Source organism: Psammomys obesus, unplaced genomic scaffold (genome assembly GCF_907164565.1).
Source record: "Psammomys obesus unplaced genomic scaffold, mPsaObe1.curated_primary_1811, whole genome shotgun sequence".
NCBI classification, from domain to species: Eukaryota; Metazoa; Chordata; class Mammalia; order Rodentia; family Muridae; genus Psammomys; species Psammomys obesus.
Genome location: NW_026596117.1, coordinates 20671077 through 20681255, shown reverse-complemented (window position 1 = coordinate 20681255; position 10179 = coordinate 20671077).

Sequence of the window (10179 nt, the reverse complement as noted above, 5' to 3'; positions counted from 1 at the left end):
CTTCTTCTTCTTCTTCTTCTTCTTCTTCTTCTTCTTCTTCTTCTTCTTCTTCTTCTTCTTCTTCTTTTCAATGGGCAGTGAAAACTGCAGAGACTCATAACTGGTCAGGGTGATGAGAGTAAGTGTCCATTTAATGCTTAGCCAGAAACAGGAAGGCTAGAGCACCACCCCTAAAGCTTAGGGAACAGCGCAAAGGAGAGAGTAGAAAGAACAGAGGAGCCAGAGGATGGAGTGCCGTGGAATGCTGTCTTTTGGGCATGACATGGCTGTTGCACTCTTGAATTCACAGCAGCTGTGACCACCTTCACAGGATCCTCACAAGACTGGACCCACCAATGCCGTACTAAGAACTGGAGAGCGGCTCATGAGACCCCATACTCCTCTGAGGTTCTGTGGGCAGTTAGCAGTTGACGGCAGAATGGAGAGGCATTTTCTTCAGTGATGTAGCTGTCTGTAAGGTGCCCAGGTCCCTGTAAATAAGCAAGTCCTCTCCCGTGATCATGTGTGTAGCTGTCATGTAACTTCCTGGGATGAAGAAGGAACAGCAGGAGCAGAAGCAAGAGGAGGAGAAGGGATAGTGGTATGACTTAGAAACATGATCTAAAACAATTCAGCATTAAAAAAAAATGATTTATTATGTACACAATGTTCTGTCTGCATGTATACCTGCACACCAGAAGAGGGCACCAGATGGTTGTAAACCACCACGTGGTTGTTGGGCCTTGAACTTAGTGCTCTTAACCCCTGAGCCATCTCTCCAGCTCACAATTTAGCATTTTTATGGACATGATATTTTTCTTTGGGTTTGGAGAACAGCACTTACGCGGTTTCCATCTGGAAGCTTCCCTTTCTGGCTGTGATGGGAGAAGGGGTGTTTTTCATGCTGTCTCTGTCCTGAAGGCTATAGCTAGAGCCTCCTCTCTCTGTCACCCATTAACAAACTAGGAAGGACACTGCAGTTCCCAAGATGAGAAGGCTGATTCGGAAACCCGAAGCTAACGACTGCCTTGTTTGAAGCCGTGGGCCTCTGGAGGGGGACTCTCTAAGTCCTGTACCCTGAGAGTCTTAGGCTGAGGTGAAAAGAATTCTGAGCTCATCAGATGCCGCCACCATTGTCCTCTTAAGTAGTTAGGTTGGTAAGTAGCATGCAGCTGAACAATTGCAAGGGCTCAGTTACAGCCCACAGGAGTCCCCATAATGCAAAACACTTACCTGCAGAAAGGGATTATTTTGCTGTGTGCAGCTTTGTTGATTTTTTTTTTTTTTTTTTTTTTGAGACAGGGTTTCTCTGTGTAGCCTTGGCTGTCCTGGACTCATGTTGCAGACCAGGCTGGCCTCAAACTCACAGTGGTTCAACCCTAGGTAGGAGAGAGAAGGTTAGTGGGGAGAGGGGACCAAGACCCCTTTATTTTTTCTCAGATGTTTAGGGTTGATGGGTTCTTATGGGGGCGGGGGGGAGCTATGCCAATCTCCGTCAACAACAAACACAGCGAACAGTCTCCTCCACACCACTGTGCCACGAAGCGTCTCTCTCCATCTGTCTGTTCCAAACCACCACACCGCACATTTCTGGCCTCTCTAAACTGCCCCATGCCACCACTGCAAGCCACACTTTCTTTCTCCAGGCTCCTATATATATATAACCCCTCAGAGTCCTAGAGCACACCCCTCTCCGTGCCACACCAGGTAGTCTGCTTCCAACTGGCAAAGGCCACACCCCACACGAGACAATGATGAGCTCTGGACAAACTAAAGCCGGAACTAAAATCCCACACTTGGAATTAAAAAAAAAAAAAAAAAACCACCAACATATTTACATAATATAACTGAGTTTACAAAGACACCAAAACTTCCATTACATTCCTGCCCATACCAAATGAACAAAAACCTATGGAACAGTGCTTTAAAAAGTTGCCTAGCGACAGCCTGGGGAGAGCCCCTGGTCTTGAACTGTCAGAGAGGTGGTGGTTCAAATGACAGAGGTGTTAAGAGTTCACAAGCCCAGCCCTTCTCCCCTGTGAACCTGACAGACTTCTTCCTACTCTCCGTTCTCCTCTTACAAATGCTTGGTTACAAATGAAAACCACCTTTCCTAGGTTGGTTGTCTGTGCTTAGTTTGTGCTTAGACCCTTGATACATAGGGTGTGGTGGTTTGAATAGAGATGACCCCCATCTGCTCCGGTGTTTGCCTTCTTTGCCTATAGGGCGTGGCACTATTAGGAGGTGTGGCCTTGCTGGAGTGGGTGTGGCCTTGTTGGAGGAAATGTGTCACTGAGAGAGCAGACTTTGAGGTAAGGAACAGAGTCTTCTGCTGCCTGTGGGTCAAGGTGTAGAACTCTCGGCAACACCGTGTCTGCCTGGACTCCGACACGTTTCCCTCCATGATGATAATGGACTAAGCCTCTGAAACTGTAAACCAGTGCCAATGAAATGTTTTTCTTCATAAGAGCTGCTTTGGTCATGGTGTCTTTTCACAGCCATGGAAACCCTAAAAGCTGTGTCCCCAAACCAGCAGCAACATACAAATCCTACAGGACTCTAACCCAGACATGGGGCATCAGAGACCCTAGGGGGCCCAGTGTTTTAACAGGCCCGCTTGGGATTCTCTTGTGTCCTCTGGCCTGTGAATCACTGAGGAAGAGCAAGAGCCGGGCCAGGTGTGAGAACGGTTCAACATCTCCTATCTATGTGAGCCTGAACAAATTAAGAGACTTATCTGTACCTCAGTTTCCCCATCTGCACAATGAGGATACTAGTCCCATCATCTCTGAGTACTGTTAGGAGGGTCCCATCAACTGTTCCTCATCAGGTGCTTCTCATGGGATCAAGCCCACAGCAAGCTGATGATGGCTGTGAGTAAGGATTAATGCTTGAATCCTGGTTCCTGGAGTAGGATAGTGGGAAGGTAGCAGGCAGCTGTGGGGATATCGTGGCATCCTTAGACCTGTTCAAGAGCTTCTGCTCCATACCCACCCAAACTGACTTGAGGAAGCCTGGGGACAACAGGAACATATTTTAAAATAAAAGATTAAAAAAAACCCACAGATTTTTACAAAGAAAGTTTTCGTCCCATCAGATCGGCTTGAATCATGTTGGAATTGCTCACTGCTTCGCCTCATGGCTATTAATGCGGGATGCACCAGTCCTTATGAGTTCAGTCTTAACTTTCAAACGCTAAAGGATTTTTTTTCCGTGTAAGAGTTGAGCTCTGGGGTGGAGCAATGGCTCAGTGGTTAGGAGCACTAGCTTCTTTTCCAGAGGTACTGAGTTCAATTCCCAGCAACCACATAGTGGCTCATAACCATCCGTAACATGATCCAAGGCCCTCTTCTGGCACTCAGGCATATATGCAGATAGAATTAAGCTCCGAGTTCCGTCATCAGCACTGCAGGAAAGCAAAGGAGCACTTCATGGGAAGGGAAGCAGCAGGCTGGCGGCAAGGTGTGCAGGCAAAGGACAGGCGCTACTTCTCAAGGGTACAGTGTTTAATAGCAACGTTCTGGAGATGAGGAGCAGTGGGTTTGCGTCACCGCGTTAGCATGATCCATGCCAAGAACCGGACACTCACAGGATGGCTAAAACAGGGACTGTGAAGATGGCCGGGGGAAAGTGCCCGCAGCATAGCATGAGGCCCTGCATTCAGATCCGATCACATGGACCAAAACATCCAGGTGTTTCTGGGTGTGTCTGCAAACCAGATTTGGGCACTGGTAGAGGCAGGGAGGCCAGGGACAGGCTCCATCCCTGTAGCTCATTGGCTGGCCAGCCAGGTTGAAACAATGAGCTCCAGGTTCAAAATCAAAGGCAGAGAACAGCTGAGAAGACAGTCGGCATTGATTTCTGCTCTCCTCCCCCAGAACCAAAAAGACCGGAGTGTGTGTGCGCATGCACATATGTACATACACACACACACACACCAAAAAAAAAAAAAAAAAAAAAAAAAAAAACAAAAAAAAACAGTTAAAAAGTTATCCTCATAGCTGTTTGTGGAGTAATGCTTGTAATTCCAGCATTTGGGGAGCTGAGGCAGGAGGACTACTGTGAGTTTAAGGCCAGCCTGGGTCCCAAATAAAAAAAAAAAAAAACAAACATAATTTTAGGATGTGCACATTTTACCACAATAAAAATAAAGGGAAACAGAATTGGAGCGATGGCTCAGTGACTAAGAGCGCATGATGCTCTTGCAGAAGATCAGGGCTTCATTCTCGACGCCCACATAGTGATTTACAACTGCCTATAACTCTAGTTCCAGGGAGTTTGACGTCCTCGTCTCCCGCCACAGAAGTGAGCGCACACGTGATGCTCATGCCTGCTTGCAGGTACAGACACATGTGTTCAAAATAAAATAAATAAATCTGAAAAATAATAATGGGAAAAGATGGCAAGGCACACCTTTAAGTCCAGCACTCGGGAGGCAAAGCCAGGTCGATCTCTGTGAGTTTGAGGCCAACCTGGTCTACATAGCAAGTTCCAGGCTGATCAGGGATACACAGTAAAATCCAGTCCCAATAGCAGTGGTAGTAATAGTAATGGCAGTCGTATTAATAAAAATTTTTAAAAAGAATAACACAATACATAGAGCCGGACACGGTGGCACACAACTGTAATCCCAGTGGGGGGTAAAGGGGATGGGGGCAGAGGCAGGCAGATTGCCGTGAGTTAGAGGCCAGCCTGGTCTACAAAGTGAGTCTAGGACAGCCAAGGCTACACACAGAAACACTGTCTCGGGGGAAAGAAAGAAGAAAGAAGGAAAGAAAGAAAGAAAGAAGGAAGGAAGGAAGGAAGGAAGGAAGGAAGGAAGGAAGGAAGGAAGGAAGGAAAGAAGGAAGGAAAGAAAGAAAGAAAGGGAAAGAAACCCAGAATACATAGATTGGCCTGGTTAGGATATACAGAAACAAATGTTTAAAAAAAACAATCTCCTGGGACCAAGGATGTAGTTCAGTGTGAAGTCTGTGCTTAACATGTGCATACGGTTTGAGCACAACCGTAATATTAAAGGGGAGTGTAGCTATTGAGGTTTCTCAGTGGTTAAGAGCGCTTCCTGCTCTTCCAGAGGACCAGAGTTCAATTCCTAGCACCCACACCAGGTGGCTCACAATCACAGCCTGGGGGGGGGAAGAGTCTGCCGTCTCTTGCTGCCTCTCCAGGTAACCCCCCTCCACATGCCATACACACATATATTAAAAAGGTGAGATAAAATACTTTTTACAAAAAAAAAAAAAAAATCCCTCACCTGTCAGTGCAAGCAATACTTTAATCCTTGTCCTGGGTGGTGATAAGCTTGAAGCTGAATTTGTAACACTCCACCAAGTATTGTATGACTATTGTGACAGTAAAAGAAGCCAGGACCGTGTGTGGGATGATGGACACTTAAAACTATTCACTCACAGTCTACAAATCTACCTGGAAACAATCACTATCAATTTTAGATATTTTCTTTCTTTTCTCCTCTGCACATTATATCTATATACTTGTTTATTATTTACTCTTCTGTTGTTTTGTTTTTATGAGACAGGATCTTTCCTATGTAACTCTAGCTGGTCTTGAATTCGCTGTGTAGCCCAGTCTGGCCTTAGGCTTGTGGATTCTCCTGCCTTAGCCTCCCCGTGTCCTGGGTTTAGAAGGTATGTTCCACATCTGGTTTATTCAATCTGTATTTACAAAGTTTGATTTTAAGAGCTGGGTTATGTATTCTCAATAGAAAATTAGCCTCCCCCCCCCAAAAAAAAAAAAAAAAAAAAAACCTTAGAGGCTTACCTGGACAGCACTAAGTGTTTTCTAATAGTTTCTGCAGGTCTGAGACAAGCAGCTTACCTTGATGCCTCTGACTCACAGTCTCTCATGACATTGTAGTCACAATAGGCCACCATCTGACTCATCTGAACACTGAGAGAGATGAAGGGCCTCTTCCAAGCTCCCCGGCTCATGTTGCTCCCTTGCTGGCTGTTGGCTGGCAGCCTTCAGTGGCTTGCTACACACCATTTCCAGGAGACAACTGGTCCCTACCCTTAAAAATGTAGGATCTTTCCTAACCCAGCAGAGGGAGAACAGCTGGCTGTGAGTGGCTGTGAGCTCAGTCGTGCCCCAGAGCCGATGTGACTGTACTGAAAGGAAGGAGCTCTAAGGAAGTAAGGCTCAATAATGTCATTAACAGCGTGACCCTAGTCTACTGGCAGTGTGTCCTTTCAAAAGGGGGGAACAGGCAAGGCATAGTGGTGCAAGCCTTTAATCCCAGCACTTGGGAGGCAGAGGCAGGAGATCCTAGTGAATTCGAGGCCAGCCTGGTCTACATATGAGTTCTGGGACAGCCAGAGCTACAAAGTGAGACCCTGACTCAAAAAACAAAACCAAACAAAGTCAAACCCCAAAACAACAACGTCAAACCAAGCAAACAAAAATAACAGAAAGGGGGAATTTGGGGGTGTAACTCAGTGGTGAAACACTTTGTGGAGCACGCTGGAAGCCCCGAGGTTTAAATCCTGGCACCACCAGAGGAAACCAGTTCAGGAATACAAGGGGAAGGGGGAAGACCACAGCAGATCCTGCAAACCAGCGAAGAAAACCGCAGCCAACGGGAGCTCAGACGGAGCGGCCTTTCTCACATCTCGGGCTTGTATTTTGGTACTGTGAGAAAAACTGTCCCATAAGAGTATTGTGTTGGGTTCCAATAGCTCTAGCAAATATCAGATGACACCATCTTCCCAACCCCACTCTTTGTTTCCTTCCTTAAGGAAGCAGAAGTCCATCTGGTGACCTCCAGGGCCCGTGTCATGCAGCTTCATCCCTCCCTAACCTCACTTCCTGCTCCTCTCTGCCTTGCTCATTCTTCAGGCACAAAGTATAGTTGCCTTTCCTTAACTGCAGCAACCACTTTTTTTTTCCTTCAGGACCTTTGCATGTCCTTGCTGAGAAGTCCATCTCCCAGCTATCCACATGGCTTTCTCCATCACCTATTCCATTTACTCACTTGTCCCTGGCCACGTGTTTGAAAGAGTACTAGGCACCCCTCAGATGTAGCCCATAGACTCAGTATCCAAATGGGGTGCCTAGTAAGGGGCGCAGGGGCTTTCCTTGGCATGAACTCAGTGACAGACTCTCTGATCACCTCCCCCTTTTGGGATGCAGTCTTCCAGGCCACAAAGGAAGACAATGCAAACCAGTTCTGATGAGACCTGATAGGCTAGGGTTAAAAAGGAGAGGAGGACCTTCCCTATCAGTGGACTAGGGGAAGGGCATAGAGGGAGAAGAGGAAGGGAGGGCGGGATTGGGAAGAGACAAGGGAGCTGGATTCAAATTGAATAAATTGTAATAAATGATAATAATATTTTAAAAATAAAAAAAAGAAAGATACCATGGGGCTGGGCAGAGATATCAGCCTGATGTGGTGGTCCAAGCTTGTAATCCCAGCACTCAAGAGACTGAAGAAAAAGGATCCTGAGTTTGAGGCCAGCCTGAGCTACATGGTGAGATCTTATCTCAAAAACAAACAAATAAAAACTTAAAAAATAAAAAAAAGAAAAGCTGATATTAAATACCACCTTAAACTTCCTAGGGAGAGATAAAATGTAATCCTAGCACTTGAGAAACAGAGGCAGGAGGATCTCTCTGAGTTCAAGGCCAGCTTGGTCTACAGAGTAAGTTCCAGAACAACCAGGGGTACACAAAGAAACCCTATCTTGAAAAAAACAAAAGGAAAAAGAAAAAGAAAGCCACTGTGAGCAGGTTGACAGCTCATTAAACTCAGAAGGAAGGGTCTCAAAGGTGAATACATGACCTTATTTATTTGGGGCAGAAGTATCAGGCTTGCAAAACACCAAGGCCTGGGGTGGGAAGTATCTCAGTGGGTCACATTTTATCTCTCACTGAAAATTTTAAGGTGGTGTTTCATATCAGGGTTTTAAAGTTTTTTTGTTAATGTTTTTTGTTGTGATTGGGTTGTTTGTTGTTTTTTTGTTTGTTTGTTTGTTTGTTTGTTGTGATTGGGTTGTTTGTTTGTTGTTTTTTTGTTTGTTTGTTTAAGTAAGACTGGCCCAGTCTGGCCTCAAACTCAGAATCCTTTTGCTTCTGCCTCATGCGTGCTGGGATTACAAGCTTGGACCAACACATCTTGTTAAAATGAGTCTTTCTTTGGAATGCCAGCTCCTGAATAATGACACAGAGCCTGATTATAGTTATTATAAGTCTAGACACTATATCCAATGTTCTAATCAAACAATACCAGTTCTGGCCTACATCCTGCCACATGGCCACACGACCCTTACTTTTCTTCTCTCAGTGCTATAGTCCCAGCACTTATTTCTTCCTGTGTCTATCTGGTGAATCCTCCCTGAGCCTGCTTCTTTCTCAATGTTTCTATCTCTGCTGGATGTCCCTCTTTTCTCTCCTGCCTCAGCTATTGGCCATTCAGCTCTTTATTAAACCAATCAGAAGCTGTTGGAGGCAGTATTTACAAAACATGATGCAGTGAAAGAATAATAAAACCAAAGGCCAGCCTGTACTCTGATCTCTGCTGGTACAAAAATCAGCACCTGAATAATACAAAGACAATCTTTATACAATGCACAAAAAGATCACCCCAACATCCTGTAAATGTGGCTTTTATTTCCTCGTTGGAGGGGATAAGATAAGACCTGTACCCATACTTTACAAATGCTTGGCTTGGGCTGAGCCTAGAGAATTTCTATCTAACTACCCTAGGCCTGGGCCTGGAAGCTTTTAGCCTCCTTACAATCTAATCTTCTGTAAGCCTGGACCGTGAAGGCTTCAACTTCCGCCTCCATTTGCTAACCCAACCCTAGAATGCTTTCAGCCTCTGAGACTTACTGGTGAATAAGCTCACCTTATCTAGTTCTGGCTACCTGAACTTACCCTATCTGAACTCTGGTTGGCTGGTTCAACTCAGCTGTTCTGGCACAAAACTCCTCCAAGCTGGCTGATTCACACTGGCTTCTCTCCACTTCTCACTGAATTGCTCTGCTTGGAAAACTACCTCCAAAGTCCATGAACGGAATTGCACAAACTCAACTGCACTCAACTGAACTGTACCAAACTGTGTTGTCTCCACCAAGTCCATTGTGCTGTCTCCACAAACTCTCTGCTTTCTCTCTCTGCACTGCTCTTAAGTAGCATCTCTTTCCTATTTGTTCTTGTGAGAGTTGGGCATATCCTATCTCTGACTCGTTCTGTCAAATCTTTCTCTGATTCATCACTTTGTTTCCCCCTCCATTAGATGTCATTGTTTGGGATTAAAGATGTGTACTAAGTTCCAGCCAAAGGGATTAAAGGTATTCCAGCTGGATCGCCCAGACCTAAGTCTCTAGATGTGATCTTTTGCCAGAGCAGCCATGTTGCTAGATTAAAATTGCTCTACAACATCCAGATGATATCATGATTTTATGCAGTATCTTTATTTAAATATTTTCTGGGCGATTCTGGCTAGTGCTGAAGAGGCGAAAGGGAAGTTAAATGAAATGAGGTCAGATCAGGTGAGGCGAGGTGGTATGCATGCTCCCATTCTCTAATGGAGTGGTGCATGCAGGTGCATGCAATTTTTTAAGAAAGCAACTTGGCAATGCCTTCAGAATGCCTTAAACAGTCATCATCTATCTTGTTTTCTTGGGGAATGATGGGGTTGGAGGTGGTTTGTTTTTGTTTTTGTTTTGTTTTTGAGACAAGATATTATACTGAGGCCCAAGGCGTCCTGGCACTCACTATGTAGGCCAGCTCATGGCAATCCTCCTGTCTCAGTGTCCTGAGTGCTAGAATTTTGGGCATGAGCCACCATAGCCAGCTACTTTTTTTTGAGGTATAAAACCAACACTGTCCTTAGAAACTCATGGAAATCCTCCTGCTTCACTCTCTCAAGTGCTGGGATTAAGGGTATGTGCCACAGTGCCCATATGAGTATGAATTTATGAATGCTATCCTCTGGAAATGATTACAAATGCTTGGCTTGGGCAAGTTCAGGAGATAAAAGGGAGGCTGTTGTTTTTATTTATGAGGGTAACAAAAGCATTTAAAAAGAGGAACTGAGAATGTAGCTCAGTTGATAAAGTGCTTATCCAGTATTCACAATGCCCTGGGCTCTTTTCTGTACCTCAGAAAACTGGTGTGATGATACCTGCTTATGATCCCAGCTCACAGGAGGTAGAGGTCCTATACTCTCAAGGTTGTCCTTGA